The sequence below is a fragment of the Vigna umbellata genome, chromosome 4, assembly GCF_029865625.1.
Source record: "Vigna umbellata cultivar VRB3 chromosome 4, Vumbellata_1.0, whole genome shotgun sequence".
Lineage (NCBI taxonomy): Eukaryota > Viridiplantae > Streptophyta > Magnoliopsida > Fabales > Fabaceae > Vigna > Vigna umbellata.
Window position 1 is genome coordinate 21,447,705 of NC_142168.1, and position 18,870 is coordinate 21,466,574.

Below are 18,870 nucleotides of genomic sequence, written 5' to 3' on the forward strand. Positions count from 1 at the left end.
CACGTTGACTAGAGATAAGACCAATTTATAATATATAAGTGAAGTACAAACCTTACTTTACATGCCGATTTTGTAGAGATGAGTTAGGCTTAAAAACCCACTTTCATAACATAGTATCAGTTAGAGCCTATCCTAACGAGTTCTAAGTGGACATTTATGTTTTTACCCGTTGTCGGATCGCTATCGCATCACCCATTCATTTCTACTATCACGTACGAAATGTCTATACTTCAGCATGTTGTGAAAGCATGTTTAATTTGACTTCCTGATTTCTCGGTATTCTCATCTTTAAAAACTTTATCTCTTGATGAAAACAGGCTAAATGGTAAGATTCCCAAAGATATTCGATTTCCTACTCAGCTGGAGACTCTCAAAATGAATTTGAACTCTTTGGGAGATGTGATCAGTGACTCTCATTTTGCTAACATGTCAAAGTTGTATGGCTTTGGAATTTAGCCAAAACTGGACTCCGTCCTTTCAATTGGGTTATATAGGGTTGAGATCTTGAAAGTTAGGTCCAACTTTTCCTAAATGGTTACACACACAAAATGACATTGAAATTCTTGACATTTCTTGTTATAAAATAATAATAATGGTAAAACAACAGTTAGTTTTAAATGTTGACAACAATTTTTATTGTTTTCATTAACTTTTATAAATGTACAGTTTTTTTAAATGTTAACAACAATTTTTATTTTTTCATTAATGTTTATAAATGTATAATTGTTTTCTCATTAAAATTTATAAGTGTTAACCGTCAGAGTTTATTATTCATTAATGTAGTAACGATTTTTTTACCAAGTTTATGTTTTATAAAGAGAGTATTTCCTGCATTCTAAAATGAATTATCAAGAAATTTAATAATTAATATATTATTTGACAAATGACAAAAGAAATGCATGTCGTGCTTCTGTAAATCCTTCAACATACAATCTAATTTCAATTTCATGTAATTCATACCATCTTACTCAGATTAAGTTTAAGGTAAAATTTACTAAAGTAATTAACTTAAAATTAATTGAAACATAAACCCTCTTAATCACATGCAAGAGAGGAAGGTAGTAGAAAGGAAAAAAACACATAAGGTATTAGTACAGAAGATGACTCAAAAATCAATAATTATGTCATTTCCAACGTTTTGAAGATTCATCAAATTATTGTATGACTAACAACTTCACAATCACAATAGGCTTCCTGAACAACCATTACAAAATAAAAATGGAGAAGAAATAAACATTTAAAGAAAATAAATGTTTAGAAATCTTCCTCAGTTATCGATATCCAGAGTACCTCTTTCCTCTCTTTTTTTTGTCCTTTGAGCATGATACCCTCACAATCGTTCTAATCTTCAAATTCCATTTCCTCTGCCAAAAATTAAGCAAATTATATTAATTTTGCCAGAAATAGAAAGAATAAAAAGATAACGTAAAAAAACAAATTCAAAGCAAACTTATATTAAAAGGCAAAGAAATAAAAAAACTCCAATGATTTAAGTTACTACTAATTAAATTCTTTCAATTTATTTTATACTCATTAATCAAATTTAGAAATCAAAATAATTAATTATGTGGATATCAATTAGAAATTATTAGTATGTAAAATAGTCTTTTTTATAAATAAAAAATTATAATTAATTTGTTAATTAGACTTTAAATTGATCATTGTCATTAGCTATCAAAGTTTTACATATTTAATATTATTAATTTTAAATTAGTCTCTAATTTTAAGTTAAAAACTAATTTAATGGAAAAAAACTTAATAATTATAATAATAAAAAAAAATCAAAATTTTAACACAAGGTTAAAATAATGTTACCTGTAGCTATGTTTTGTAGCAGATTTTGAAAACTTTCACTGTTGTCATGACATAAAGAGTGTCTCCTAAATTATTTAAGAACTTGAAATATGCATGACGCCAAGAATGTACTATTAAGATTGACCCAAACACTCCCCAAAAGCTTATAGCAAATCCAATTGTCATACTTATATAATATTCACGATTGAAAATCAAATTGTCATCCTCTTGAAATTTAATAATTGGTCCTTGTCTTGCCACTCCATCAATGCACAATTCCTTTAATGGTGGTCCACAGAGATCAACATTATCTTCATATTTCGATGCATCGAAACTCTGTAATTGTGTGCCAGTTGGAATTTTTCCAGATAAATTATTATGTGACAAATCTAACACAGTGAATCGGTCAATTTGAGCAAGACTCGAAGGAATAGAACCAACAAGTTGGTTTCGTGACAAATCAAGAAATTCAAGTGATGTTAACTCTCCAACATTTGAAGGAATATTCCCTGTCAATTGGTTTCTTGATAGATTCAATGACACCAATCCAAATAAACCCTCAATTTCTTTTGGAATTTCTCCTGATAATTGATTGCTTGAGAGATCAATGCTATTTAAAAGTGATAATCCCATATTTGTGAACATTTGTTCTGAACCTTTCCACATCAAAATTGCATTCAAATTGTAAGATTGGTTAATTATGCTGTTAGTAATGTTGACCAAATATTGATGACCTTGATAATAATCTCTCAAAGAAGTCATTTGAGCTATTGAGAAAAAGTTTTTTATGCATTTAGGAATTTGTCCAGATAGATTGTTTAGCGAGAGATCTAAGAGTTGAATATTTTTTAGATAACAAATTTGCAATGGTAAATTTCCAGAGAAATAATTGCTTTTCAAGCTTAAAAATTGCAACTTTAATAATTCCTTCCCAATCCAATTTTGGATAGATCCTGATAATCTATTTTCTGCTATGTCTACCATCACTAACTTTGTACAATTCTTCAAGATAGAAGGGATCATACCTGTTAAGTTATTGCTTCTCAATAACAAAACTTGGAGTTCAAGGAGTGATCCCATTGAAAAAGGAATCTCTCCTGAAAACTTGTTGTGACTCATATTTAAGTAAGCCAATGACTTCAAATGGGTCCAACAGTCTGGAATTTGTCCAGAAAACTTATTATTTGAAAGGTCTAATTGGTATAAAGATTCAGCTACACCATTAGAACATAAAAATGAAAAAGAATTTGTGAATTTATTGTTTGATAGATCAAGAGATATTGAGCCTCGTAAAAATGGCGGAACATGACCTTCAAATTGATTTGATGCAAGACTAAGAGAATAATAATGATTCTCTATTGGCAAATTTGGAATCGTACCTCGTAAATTATTAGAGGAAATATCAATACTCATCCGATTTGACAATCCAAATTTGGTCCAAAACCATTTTGGAATGGTACCTGATATTTCATTATTTGAAATGTCAAGATAAATAAATTCATTTTGTTTCTCGAGCCATTTGGGAAATAATGAACCAAGCTTACAAGACCTCAATTCAATAGTAACCAATTGAAAAGTTGAAGCCCAATTTTGAGTAACTTCTAAAGTAAGTTATCTGACAACATCAATGCCCTTAACTTTGTCATATTAAAAAAATGAGAGTCAGTTAGCACACCTTTCAAAGAGTTTGACTTCAAGGATAATTCCTCAAGTTCTGTTGGAAATCGAAGATCTTCAGAAATTGTCCCATTTAGCTTGTTACTATCAAGGTACAATTCTTTTAATGATGGGAACATTGTTGCGAGGTTGCGAGGCAAAGTACCGGTAATTTGATTCATGCCTAGATTTAAACTTTGCAATGATGAGGATAAGTGATGCATTATTGTTGGAAGGTTTTCACTTAAACTGTTATTAAATAGGTTCAATGAACGCAAAACAGTACCATTGTGAAGTAATTTTGGAACTCCATCCAATCGATTTCCTGATATATCCAACGTTTCCAACTTTGAAAATATTGAAATATCAGGTAATGCGCCATTGAATTTATTCTGACGGAGATATAAATTTCGCAATGAGTATCTAGAACATCCATACAGATGATTAAATATCACTGTAAGATCTTCACTCAACTTATTATCAGACAAATCCAATAACTCTAAAGTACATGTGCTCCCAAATGATTTTGGAACACCACCTTCTAAAGAGTTAAAGCTAACTGACAACTGCTCCAAATGAGATGGCAATCTAGTGCCTTCAGATATCTTCCCACTCAATTGGTTGGAAGAAAGATCGAACGTTTTTAAATTTAAAAATGCTGAAAGGTCAGGTAGGGAGCCTCTGATTTGGTTGTGTGTCAAACTCAACTCTTGTAGTGAATATCTAACACAACGACTGGATAAATTATGAAGAATTGACGAAAGGTCTTCGGTCATATTGTTTTCAGACATGTATAATGAACGTAGGGTGCATATATTCATGAATGATTTCAAACCTTCACCCTTCAAGAGGTTCCAACTAAGGTCAAGCTCAACAAGGTTGGAAGTGGTGTTTGACAGCCACGGGAATATCATCGGTTGTGTGAAGGAGTTCCTAGAAAGATCAAGGACAGATAGAGAAGTAGAAAAATTGAAGTTGGAAGGGTTGAATGAAAGGAGGAAATGATCGGAAAGGCCACATTCAATTAAACTCAGTTCTCTTAGTTTTGGTAACTTGGCAATGGTTCGAAGGCAGCTAGGAGAACTGTTAAAATTAGATATGGAAATGAAGGAAAGATGGGTTAAAGATTTAAGATTAGATAACCATTGATCACTACTGACAATTTTGAGAGCACTATCATATCCTCCAAGATAGAGTTTATTCAAATTTGAAAGGTTTCCAAGTTGGGAAGGAATGAATCCTTCAAAAGAATTGTAGCTGAGATCAAGATACTGCAACCGAGAGAGATTTCCAAGTTGGGAAAGTATATTTCCATTTAAAGAATTGACACTGAGATCAAGATACTGCAACCGAGAGAGATTTCCAAGTTGAGGAGGGATTGAACCCTCCAAATAATAATTTGTTGCAAGATTCAAATATTTCAAATGAGAAAGAGAACTTATCTGAGTTGGAATTTGTCCGCTAAAAAGACATGAAGAGAGATCAAGGTATCTCAAGTTGGTAAGAGAACCAAGAAACTCTGGAATAGTGTGTCGAAAAGAATTGAAACTGAGGTTCAAATACTGTAAGTGTCGTAACTCCATTAACGACTTGTGGATCTCTCCGCTGATGTAACGCCGAGAGACTCCATTATACTGTCCAGGAAGGTGAAGGCTTATAATATGAGCGGTGAGGTTGGTGTAGCGAATCCCCTCCCATTGACAACAGTCGGAAATGGTCCAAGACGAGAGCATGCCGTAATCATCAACAATGGCAGCCTTGAATTGAAGGAGTGCTTCCCTCTCCTTTGGAAGGCATCTGATATGGTGTTGTCCAAAAGCAACCTGCAACACCACACTCACCACAAACATAAACATCATTACTTTCAGAATATTCATCATCAAACAGAGAGAGTGAATAGTATAGAATTAGATTGATATGTGTTCTGAATTTAGCACTCCCAATACCCACATTTATACTCACCAACTCCTTCATTACCTATTCTTCTCACTCTTCTGCATTTCAATAATATCAATTGACTACGAAGAAGACTTGTGTATTTTCATTTTAAACGACAATATTATATGAAAATCAAAACATCAAACTCCTCCTTACAAATAATTAAGAAAGTGCTCTCAAAATTAAGAAAGTGCTCTCAAAATTTAAAAAAATTGTAAGTTCCACTAAATACTTAAGAAAATATTTTAATAGTGAAAGCTTATGTCACCATTGTTGTAAAATTTGAATATAATATTACAAAATATCTTTTACAGAGGACGTTGATGTTGCTCGGCAATATTTTCATTCCATTTCTTTCGCAAGATTGTATTTTTGATTTTTCTGTTCCCGCAAGGCTTGTGATTGAGTTGTTGAACTCTTCCTTAAGCCACGACGTATTTTCCTGGTTTAGTGGACACGTTGACTCACTCCTAACTCTATAAATAAAGTCTTTATTTTTAAAACATTGTCAGAAATCATTTTTTTCTTATTTTCTCTTTTCATAGTTTCATTTTTTTTTAAAAAATATTTTGAATTAATTTTTATNGATAAAGAAAACCATATTTTTAATTGGACTTAAGGTAGAAGGTGTGACCAAAATAAATTAGTATCATACACCATTCGGTTAAAAAAATACTACACTAAGTGGTATTATTCAAGCAATTAGTCTTGATCTATAACAGCTAACTTTTCATGTATGTTATTTAACTAACACAATAAATTCAATTAGAATTTACATCATACTGCATATTCAATAATATTCACCAGAAAGCCAGAGACAGGATATATAGGATCACAAGTATTTCATCCAACGAATACACACAGGCTAAATGTAATCTAATTAAGTTTATGAGCATGCATTGTGACACTTCAAAACAGTTTATTTCAGTAACTCAGATTTCCAAAACAATTTCCACAGCAAACATTATTAGTTGCATCACACTAATTGGAATTCACGATCATAAAAGACAATATCTCGTTTTATACCACAGAGAGAGTTTAACTTCTACTTACATATGTTCCAATCAACCATAATTACACCCAGTTATTGTAAATCCGCTAAAATCTTTAAGTTCAAATCAGAATGGGACAGAACATATCACAAAACCCAGTCATACAAATTTAATCATCCAGTGCAGTTAACCTTGTTTAAATCTTTCTAACATTTCTATTCAGTCTTTTCCATATGCCTAGTAAACATCATGGTTTTATCACTTCATAACAACATACACAACATAAACTAGACCCTCAATAATCCCATATTCATCAAGTAATGCAGCATAACATTTTTACACATGAAATAAAATTCTGAACTCAAAACTGACGAAGAATGCTGTACATAACCACCAAATCCTATAGGTGCACCTAGGCCAGAATCACTAACAACAAACTGTCATTCAGCCAATCATTGTAATAAAATAAAATAAAAAGGATTATCAAAGTTGAAACTAATACATCTGTGTAAAGATCGGAAACGTATGGATAAAATCTTAATAAAAGAATAGTGCATTAATCTATGGTTGAATAATAGAATGTCATATTAACATATGTTGTGTAATAATGCTTTGTAAAATACAATGCTCTATCCTTTAATTATACTGATACTTGATAGTCTACTAGATTTCCAATCATAATTAAGTAATTAAAAAAAATTATATTTTATTGTTATAATCACATGTCTTTTGCAAAATTGTCATCATAGTTTTCAATTAATGATAAATGATCAATGTCTCTTTATTTATCAATATTCTACATTTATATAAATTATTTAACAACTTTTTGCTAATGTATCCTAAATTTGAAAATCATTGTTGTGTCCCTGTACCGTCCTAATTCCATATTGAGTATATGTGCTTCATAGAATAGAAGGAAGCAAGATGACTGCTATTTTAAATATTACATACAACCTAAAAAGTTTACTCTTCATGTGTAAGTATTGAAGAATTAAAGAGAACCTCAACCCCCACAAAACCAGATTATAAGATGAGGTTTACCCACTTATATACTCTAAATTGGTCTTATCTCTAGTTGATGTGAGACTTCCAACAAAAGAATTAAAGGATAAATATATATTGTATTTAGATAGTATACATTACCTTGAAACTTTTATCCATACGTTTTGCAATAAACTATCTCCAAATATTCACACTAATCATGGATGCATACTTCACAGGAGGTTGATTAGGAGGATTCTCTAAATAATCTTCATTGTCCTCCTTTAGATATTTATGGGCCAAGGAAGTCCTAAAACTCCTAAGCAACAACCATGTCTCCCTTAATACATACGTCTTGTGACATGTATCTACATTGAAAGTTAGCTATCCAAAAAAAAAAAATTAGTAAAAAAAGTTTGGAAATCATAACACATACTTTAAAATAAGTAGATTTAAGTAGTAAACATTAATTGTATATCATTCCAAATGATCTCTTTATAGGCATCCAAACTTGAATCTTTCAAATTATCACAAGTTATAGACACATTTGATCGAGCAATGGATCCAAGATAACTGATGAAGTTTAACTGATGAAGTTTGTGTCACCAGGTAATGGGTTGACCTTTTGCATTCCATGAAACCTAATAATATGAATAAGTACATATTGAACAATAATTAGGAAAGTAACATATCTAATATACCAAAAAATAAAATATGTATATAACCTTTAATTTGTTCCCTTCAGCTTTGTTGGGAGAAAGAATACCATCTTCAGTAATAGTTGTCATTTACCTATAATAAAAGTGATTCAGATAATAAAAATGATAACATAAGTAAAAAAGGATAAACATACAAATAAAAATTTATAAATCCAACATTTTCTTCTTTGAAGTGAACTTTAAAGACTTAGGTTTCTTATGGACACAAAATGATAGATTTATCCAAATTCCTTCGTCATGATCATCTCTCCTATACAAGATATCATCTGTTATTGGATGATCATCCTATGATATTTCATACAAAGATCATCTTCAATATTAGTATCTTCATCTTCTATTTCATCATTGGAAAGATCGTTTATTTTATTAGTCAAAAACACAATTGACCAATTGACATCAATCAAACCAGTGACATAAAAAAATTGTTGAGCTTGTGATGCTAAAATTAAGGGTTAAATATGTTTTTAGTCCCTTAAGTATCACACGATTTTGGATTTAGTCCCTACTCGAAACTTTGATGGCTTTTAGTCCTCATAGTTTTAAACTATTATAAATAGTCCCTAATTTTGGATGGCGTTAACTTTTGTTTGACGCCGCTAACGGCCAGCCCACGTCTGATGCCAGGTATGAGTTTATTCTCTGCCACGTTTTCTTTTCTTTTTATTCCAAATTTGCACACAAATCCCTAATTTCTTCAATGTTTACACTTCAGAAGGAACACTAAAATTAGGGTTCATAAGGAACACCGCAATGAGGTCCAAGAAGGCGAAACCCAAATCAAAGGGGCTCCAATGAAGAATTTTGAGGTTGAACAAAATAATTTTGAGGTTTCACTTCCAAAACTTCATCATCATCACCTTCTGGGAATGCTACAGATCATAATAATAACCCTGTTGGGCATTCTTATGATCCCAGAATAAGGACTTTTGCAGCTTCTAGCTCCTCATCAGGGATGAGTGATGGACCAAATATTGATCTTCCACTAGTTTATGCAAATTTCCTCAACCAAAACCCCGGTTCTGAATCTGGGATTGAGAGCAGTAATCCAGATCAAGTTTGAACAGCTTTTGATCCTTCTCTGGAGAATAATTCAAGGCTATCAAACACAGATGTTTCTGATCCAGGTACTTTGCTTGAAGAAATTGCTCTTACTGGGTGTTTGAATCTTCCAAAACAACCATCCACACATTCTGCTGAGGCTAATAATGGTGGCCAAATATGCTATGGTGACTTCAACTCTATGCAGACTATTCAAAAAGGTGGAATTCAGCAGTGTAGTAGTCATGGTGGTGCTGTGAATTTTGAGCTGCCGCCATTACCTGGTGAAGTGGAAGCGCCACCCACATCTCCTTCAAATCGCGCCGTCATCGTCGAGAGAGAAAACCAGAGCCACCAGATGGCGGTTTCATCTTCACTGGACCACCTCGTGCAAGCCAACGCGTCAACCTCCAAAAACCTGCAGGAATCAAACCAAGAAGCCAGAGACACAAAAAACCCATCACGAAGCCACTATCCCCATGCTCGCAAGTCATCAACCTCCAGACGTAAGAGAGATGTGCGCAGCAACTCGCGCCATCTAAGCAACCCTAATTTCAGTGTTCCTTCTGAAGTGTAAACATTGAAGAAATTAGGGACTTGTGTGCAAATTTGGAATAAAAAGAAAATAAAACGTGGCAGAGAATAAACTCATACCTGGCATCCGACGACCACACCATCGGAATCGTCTCGGTCAGGCGACCACCGTGGTACGAAGATCGCGACGAACGGACCACCCACGCACCTCCATGCGCTGCCGCAACAGTCACCGCTGCCACCACTTCCCGCCGTGCGTTGCCGGAGAGTTCTGCCGCCGATCAGAACCGCCGTGATTGCATCCTCGCCCTCTTTCTGGATCTGTGGTCGTTGCGTCAATCGGAGCACTTTGAATTTTTAGGGTTTCTCCCTCTCCATGGCGTCTTCCTCGTCTACAAACACCTCTGTTGGTGGCTCATCTTCTGATCCTCAATATATACCAATTATGTGAATGTACACTTGTCCATTGACAAGTTAGATGGCACAAATTATGCAAAATGGGCGTCCGACATCAAACTTTGGTTGAAGAGTCAGGGGTACTTAGATCACCTTACTCAAAATGTGACTACTGCTACCATATATGACACTTCCCGCTGGATGAAAATTGATGCTCAGTTATGCATTGTTATAAAGTCCACCATTCACTCCTCACTGAAACAAATGTTTTGATCATATGAAACATGTTCAGAAGTATGGGCACAAGCGAAGTTGTTATACACAAATGACACTCAACGTCTTTATGGTGTTTGTCAGGACCTATTAACTGTTATTGGTCCGCGCAATCTTGGTCCCATGGCAGAATATTTGGGTAAAATTCATGCCCTTCTTCATGATTTTAATGATATATTACCTCCTGCTTCCACTCCTGCTGAAGAATTGGAACAACGATCAAAGTTCTTCATGTTGTTGGCATTATACGGACTCCTGATGATGTCTCTCATGTCCGTGATCAGATTTTGGGTTCTCCTGTCATACCCAACTTTACTTCTACTTGTTCTGCTCTTTTGCGTATACCGAGCAAACCCATCACTGAGACATCTCCTCATACTGATGATTCCTCTGTTATGGCTGCCCAACGTGATGATCGAAGTCGGTCTCGCAAGCCAAGTAAAGGACGTCCAAAATGTGACTACTGTGGCAAGTTAGGCCACAAAATTGATAGATGTTATGCGCTTCATGGAAGTCCTCCTCGACCTGTAGCAATGGCTAATTCTGATCCACCTCCCCGATCATCGTCTGCAGACCATCCTACTTCATCTAATACTGTAGAAAAACTTGCAATCTTTAACGAATTTCTCAGATGGTATGAGGATCGTCAGCACTCTAATTTCACTACATCTGCATCTGTTGCATGTACAGGTACACCTTTTGTTGGTCTGACTCACTCTCACTCCCTCGTACCTTGGGTCCTTGACTCAGGCGCCATCGATCATATCACTGGTAACAAGTCCTTGTTTTCTTCCTTGTCATGTCCGGATAATTTACCCTCAGTAACAATGGTTGATGGGTCTAGAGTTTCATCTCATGGTGTTGGTACTGTTAATATTTTTCCATCAATATCCATTGATCATGTACTTTATGTCCCTGGGTCTCCCTTCAACTTATTGTCCATTAGTCGTCTAACTCGTACTCTTAATTGTGTTATTTCATTTACTAAAGATTTTGTTTGGTTGCAGGACCGGAGTTCGAAACACATGATTGGCACAGGATGTGAGTCTCATGGCCTTTATCATCTCCGCCCTTCTCCACATGTTGGCGTAATCATGGAGTCACCATCCCTTCTTCATACTCAGTTAGGTCATCCTAGTCTTGCCAAACTACAACAACTTGTCCCGAGGTTGTCAAAATTATCAAGTTTGTCGTGTGAGTCTTGTCAGTTAGGGAAGCATACTTGTAGTTCCTTTCCTCGTAGTGTCTCACAACGGGGCGTCGTCCCCCTTTTCATTGGTTCATTCTGACATTTGGGGACCTAGTCGTATTAAGTCCACTTTAGGTTTTCAGTATTTTGTTACCTTCATTGATGACTATTCCAGATGTACTTGGTTGTTTTTAATGAAGAATCGTTCTGAGTTGTTTTCTATTTTCCAATCTTTTTTCAATGAAATAAAAACACAGTTTTGGGGTTTTTATTCGAAATTTACGCAGTGATAATGGTCGTGAATACCTTTCTCAACCGTTTAAACATTTTATGGCTTCTCATGGCATTCTTCACCAAACCTCATGTACTTATACCCCTCAACAAAATGGGGTGGCTGAGCGCAAGAATAGACACCTTATTGAAACAACTCGTACACTTCTAATTCATGGTCAAGTACCCTCACGTTTTTGGGGTGATGCAGTTCTCACGGCATGTTATCTTATCAACCGCATGCCATCTTCCGTTCTAGATAACAAAATCCTTATTTCCTCAAGACCCTCTGCATCCATTACCTCTTAGAGTTTTTGGGTCTACATGTTTTGTTCATGATTTTAGTCCTGGTCTTGATAAGTTATCTCCTAGGTCTCACAAATGTGTCTTCTTAGGATTTCCACGGTCACAAAAAGGCTATAAGTGTTTTTCCCCTTCCCTCAATCGTCATTTTATCTCTGCTGATGTCACTTTTGATGAATCTTCTTTTTACTTTTCACATCTATCTTCTAGTTTTGTACCTCTACCTGTTACTGTTGATATTCCTCTTATATGTGATCCTCCTGGTGATGCTCCACCCATTTTGTCTCCTCCTTCTTTAGACTCTCATTCACCACATGATTGTCCTTCACCACCACCCTTCAGGTTTATAGTCGCCGCAATTGTCTCCCTCATGACTCACTTCCAGTGCCGCCTCCTGTGTCTCCTCCGGCTCCAGCAAATGAGTTTGACCTGCCAATTGCCCTCCGTAAAGGTATACGCTCTACCCGTAACCCTTCCCCCCATTATACTGTTCTTAGTTACCACATATTATCTCCATCTTTTTACATGTCTCTCATCCATTTCTTCTGTGTCAATTCCCAAGTCTGTGGGTGATGCCTTAACTCATCCTGGCTGGCGTCAAGCTATGCTAGATGAATTAAGTGCTTTACAGAAAAGTGGAACTTGGAAGTGTGTCCAATTACCATCTGGAAAGCCTGTTGTTGGTTGCAAGTGGGTGTATGCTATCAAGGTTGGCCATGATGGCACAATTGATCGTTTGAAAGCTCAACTGGTTGCCAAAGGGTACACACAGATTTTTGGTTTGGATTATGGTGATACTTTTTCTCTAGTGGCAAAAATGACCTCTGTTCGCCTATTCATTGCCATGGTCGCTCTTTGACAATGGCCTCTTTACCAACTTGATGTCAAAAATGCTTTCTTTAATGGTGATTTGCATGAAGAAATTTATATGGAGCAACCGCCTAGCTTTGTTGCTCAAGGGGAGTCATCTGGATTGGTATGTCGTCTTCGCAAATCCTTATATGGCCTAAAACAGTCTCCTCAGGCCTGGTGTGGTAAATTCAGCTGTGTTATTCAACAATTTGGTATGTCTCGCAGTGAAGCGGATCATTCAGTGTTCTATCACCACTCAAGTGCTGGATGTATCTACTTAATAGTGTATGTCGATGATATTATTCTCACAGGAAGCGACTATCTTGGCATCACTCAGATGAAACAACACCTTTGTCATCATTTTCAAACCAAAGATCTTGGCAAACTCCGATACTTTTTGGGTATTGAAGTAGCACAATCCAATGATAGTATTGTCATATCTCAGAGGAAGTATGTGTTAGACATCTTGGAGGAAATAGGGTTAATGAACTATAAATCTGTTGAAACACCTATGGACCCTAACATCAAACTCCTACCAAATCAGGGGGAGCCTTTCTCAGATCCTGAACGGTACAAAAGATTAGTTGGTAAATTAAACTATCTTACTGTTACGCATCCTGACATTTCCTTCGCAGTTAGTGTGGTGAGTCAATTTCTAAACTCCCCATGTGAAGACCATTGGGATGCATTGTTCGCATACTGAAGTATATTAAAGGATCACCTGGAAAAGGTTTGTTATATGGCCCTAACAACGATACAAAAATCGTTTGCTATTCAGATGCTGATTGGGCTGGTTCCCCTTCTGATATGAGGTCTACTTCTGATATTGTGTCTCTATTGGTGGCAACCTGATATCTTGGAAAAGTAAGAAGCAAAGTGTTGTGGCAAAGTCCAGTGCAGAAGCAGAATATAGAGCTATGGCATCAGCTACTTGCGAGCTTGTGTGGCTTAAACAATTGCTTAGTGAACTGAAATTTGGAGATGTCACTCACACGACACTTATATGTGATAATCAAGCTGCTCTCCATATTAGCTCTAACCCGACACTTATATGTGATAATCAAGCTGCTCTCCATATTAGCTCTAACCCTGTCTTCTATGAGAGAACCAAGCACATTGAAGTTGATTGCCATTTCATTCGAGAAAAAATCATATCCGGAGATATCAAGACTGAGTTCGTTAACTCAAGCAACCAGTTGGAAGACATATTCACTAAGTCCTTACGAGGACCTAGAATTGATTATCTTTGTAACAAGCTTGGAACATATGATTTATATGCTCTAGCTTAAGGGGGAGTGTTAGATGTTAAGATGTGTGTTTCTGTTATTTGGGCTCAGCCTATTCTGTATTAAGGGCATTGGCCCATATCTTACAATATAAATAAACTACCCTATGTGTATGCAAAACACACAAGGGATATTTTCTCCCAATCTTCTCTATTTCTCACAAGTAACATATGGGAGGCCTTCAAAGGCTAACAACCATAAACCTGTATGGACTTTAACCACCCTGAACAACAACAAACCTTAAGGGACTTAACTGCCCTAACAACAACGAACCTGCAGAAACTGAACTGTCTGCAGTGGCTAACAGCAAAAAAGCTATAGGGACTTAACCACCCTACAACAGCTGAAACAGCAACAAACCTTCAGGGACTAACTACCCTGTAGCGGCTGAAACTTTTCTTCCCCTCACGACTGAACGGCATATGCACGTCAATGACAGAACGTGAAGGTGAAAGAACTAGTGAGAATCGATTCGTACTTGGGGACAAATCTAAAACCCCTAACATCGAACGAGCCAAATCAGCGAGCAGTCTCATAAAGCAACTCTCAATGAGTTGTTATAACAAAGCATTGACAGAAACCAAAAACACCAAAGATTGGGACTTATGATGGCATCAAAAGGCCAAAGACAGGTTAGAGGTCCAAAGTTCTCTGCTGAACTACTCCAAAAAGGTGATACTTAACATTGTATCACAAGAAGTATGGGCTAAACTCTAGCCCAAAAAGAAAGTTCTCTACAGGGGTTGAAAAATATTTCCCCTCACGGCAAACAGCGAGAACGACGGCTAGTGCAATTCACGAAACACTCTTAATCTTGACCAAAGAAAATATGGTAGCTTATGGAGGGAACAGCAACAAATTGCAGAGGTTACAACAACTGACTGCAGTGACAGCGGCATTAAAGCACCCGCCAACAAGGCTGATGAATTGTTGACTGGAACATTACAGCTACAGAAATAGACTCCCCTTCACCCTTTTATACAAACAAAGTAATTCATGTTGTAACATCAACACACGTCAATCAGATTCTATTAATTCTAAAAACACAATATATGTATACATGTTTCAAGAGGTTTAAACAGCGTAGGTATATAATCTGGTCCTTATAATATATACTTCCAACCAATTATTTAGAATCACTATACTGTACTACACACATTAACAACAGCATAGTCCAAATCGTAATCATTACAACACCTGTACATGCTAACTTAAACAGAATTTACATAAAATCACTCCACCTACTACCCATAATTGATCCCTGGGACCATTAACCCTTACAAAACAAGTTATCACAGAGCAATATGACACACTGTCACACATTTCAGACCGTGAAATCAAGTTTTGTTATTCAAGTTGAGTGTTCTCACGTCATTTTCAATCAAAAGTCAGAACATCTATACTGATTCAGAGTGTTGAAGCAACATAATACTAGTTTATGATCATGCCTCAACAACCTAATGTTTAACAATACAGCAGGGCCAACATCCAGAGTATTCATATATCAGCAAGTTGAGTAAAGCCCTTAGATTATACTGAACAACCTTCAACCCACCAGAAATGTTCACAGCAATTTCACCACCTAGAACAATTTAAAACCTAGTTCACTCTTATCATTCAATCATCTACGAGTTAAGTTCTGAAATAAACTTAAGCATGCACTGGAAATTCTTTCACACCAATAATTTCAGAGAAGACCATTTACCACCTCAAAGCACAAAACTTCCAGCAATTTATCATTTAAAAGCATCCCTCCTAATTAATCTACTCCTTATTGACACCCAAAATCATACCAATATAACATTTATAAACATATTAACTCTTTAAAACAAAATAGTGAACAGAAAATATGTTTTTATGCATTCCAATTAACATTCATTATTGAGATAAATACCTCCACATAGGTCTTGTTAAAAAATATCACTCAAGTTAATCCATAAATTATTTAGGCCGCTAGACAGGAAATCATCACATAAATTGGTTCATGTATAACTCTAGTTTCTCGAAAACGCATTTTAAACATTCCAAATTTATGAATAGAGCGTAACACTAATTTTATTGTTCAGAAACATAGACTTCGGTAAGACAGTCACATTCACACTTAAGCAGCAAACATATGCAGATCATTTCTGACTCGAACCATTTGTACTACATACCACATTATATCCTAAAACCATACGAACATTCTCATTCATAACTCAAGGAAAAACATAAAATTTTCAGAAACAACCCATCACACACGCATACATCATGTGACCAGACCAGTGAAAGCAACAGACCATGATTCAATAATCTCGTATAGTCAACAGAATTACCACACTCACAGCCATGATAAACCTTGGCAATCACCCATACAACTTTAGCATATCAAATTGATACTGCATGCATTGCATCAAGCCTGTCACGAATCAAAACATGAACACAACATATATCTAATGTTTTTATAACAAAATAAAACTATAATTACTTTCAGTATATTGTAAATAGCATGATAACAATGGCAGAGTAGCTTAATGTCAACCACGACATAACAATGCAATTCAAATAAAAATAAAAGAAATCATTAGCAGAGCATACCATTCAAAATGATAGATTCTCCATCCAACTATATTTTATCATCGAATCAAATTCCAATATTAACCAACCATTATCAAAAGCAGAGTAACAATGTGAGACTTAGACAATGCAGAATCAATCATATTATCAACACTCATTCAAGCAAGAAGTCGAAACACACAAAGGTTAACTTCCCCATACCCAGTTCTAGCTCTTCTCACGGTCAATACCCCGACACCAAAAACCTTCAAGCCTCTATTATCCTTACCATTCCTTACCCCCAATGAACTTCCGCCAGTTTAATACCCTCATTGCAGTAACAAAATACTCTGCAACCCTCACTTTCGTGCCTCTAGGGTTTTAAAAAAGAGAAAGCAAAAGAGAAAAGAAGGAGGGAACATACCTAAACCCAGTACACGAACAGAGCAAAACGAAGCACCAAGAGAAACGAGCGAAACCAAGCATGAAGCGAAACCAAGCACGAAGCCGAACGAACGAAACGAAGCAAGAAGCTGAACGATCCTATTCGAACCATAAGCCAAACGAGCGAATACGAGCACGATGTTGAACGAGGAAAACAAAAACCAAGGAAACGAAAAAAAAAAGGAGGAGAACGTAAAAGAAGCATGAAGATACCTCTAAACTAAAAACCATTTTTCAAAATTTTTTTAAACACCAAATAGGACTTACACAAAGAAATGTTATCTATTGTAATAGACAGCATTTTTTAGAGGATATTTTTTTCTCTATTTTAAATTATATATTAAAAAAATAATATTAATTACTTATAAATAGTACTTTTCTCAAAAAGTGTTATTTATTATCATAGTAATTTTTTAAATAAACATTATTTATTGTTTCACATATTCATGAATAATATTTTTTTTATATAAGCGTTCTTTATTTATGTTAACACTTTTTACATCAATTAAATACAAAATTGGTATAAAAAAATATTTCAAACAGTAAAATCTTTCTTTTTCAATCTTTCTTGGATTTCATCAAAATCGTTTCTACCAAGCAAATAAGATATCTTCAAATTATCTCAACACACGTAATAGTAAAATCCAAATCATCACTAAAACATAAATTTCCAAATAGGTAAAGAATATAAACAAAATTTGTTTTAGCAGTTTTGGCGATGCTAGGGTTTTGTGAGGAATTGAATAGTTTTCAAATAAACAAAAATAAAAAACTAATTTCTATAACTATTATAATTAAAATTAATATAGAAAATTTTTTTATTTATTACAAAAATGTCGTTATGTCAAATTTCTATATAAGTTATAATTAGAATCACTATAAAAAGTTTTCTTATTTATTATAAAAATGTCACGACGTATACTTTCTATACTTTTATAACTAAAATCAATATAGAAAGTTTTATTTTTTATTATAAAAATGGCATCGCATCCACTTTTTATAGTTGTTATAAATATAGCCGTTATAAAAGTGTTACCATATTTATAATTATTTATAATTATGTCACCGTACTCTTTTTTATACATGATGGATTATAACTAGGATAATTAGTTGTTATAAAAAGTATTTTCTTTGTCTTATGTAAATGCTAAGCTTCACTTATAATATACTAAATAAGAAGTATTTTTCATTCTTCGCAAGAATTTAAAGGTATAATGATAAAATTCATAAAAGTTATAGAGAAAATAAAAATGGAAAACAACTAATTTGGTAAATTAGTACGAATGAGAAGTGAGAAAATGAGATAGCAAACTTTTGACACCTCCTTCCATAGGTGCATTGAGTTGTTAATTTGACCCATGGCCTAGGATCAGTCTTAACCCACTCTTGAAAATGCCTTCTTTTATGAAGTCCCCTCAAGTGACGGCTAGAAAAAAGTCACAACCCGTAAAGTACCCTCTCAAGCGGGTTAGGGTTAGGGTTAAGGTGGATTTTGTAACACCCCTTACGGAGTGTCACTAGAAAATAACAAAATCCAAAATTTTACGCCAGTTTTTTTTTAAAATTAACATCGCAGAACTAAACCATCAAAAGTTTAAGCGTCTTACAACATAAGGTTAAAACCTTACAAATATCAAATTCATAAAATTACTTTAAAACATGATAAGTCC

The 18,870-nt window shown here is 34.9% G+C and overlaps 1 long non-coding RNA gene and 2 pseudogenes across 1 annotated transcript; 1 reads left to right on the plus strand and 2 right to left on the minus strand.

Moving 5' to 3' along the window:
• Window positions 1–1,821: 1,821 nt before the first annotated feature.
• On the minus strand, window positions 1,822–5,469 carry LOC148199540 (receptor-like protein EIX2; annotated as a pseudogene).
• Window positions 5,470–7,477: 2,008 nt separating this feature from the next.
• LOC148199541 (uncharacterized) lies at window positions 7,478–17,433 on the minus strand. The gene is made up of 3 exons (XR_015785528.1): window positions 17,181–17,433; window positions 8,087–8,153; window positions 7,478–8,002 (listed from the first exon to the last, which is right to left on the minus strand). It is a non-coding gene; the product is annotated as an uncharacterized LOC148199541 (long non-coding RNA).
• Window positions 8,698–9,695, plus strand: LOC148199542 (uncharacterized; annotated as a pseudogene).
• Window positions 17,434–18,870: the final 1,437 nt, after the last annotated feature.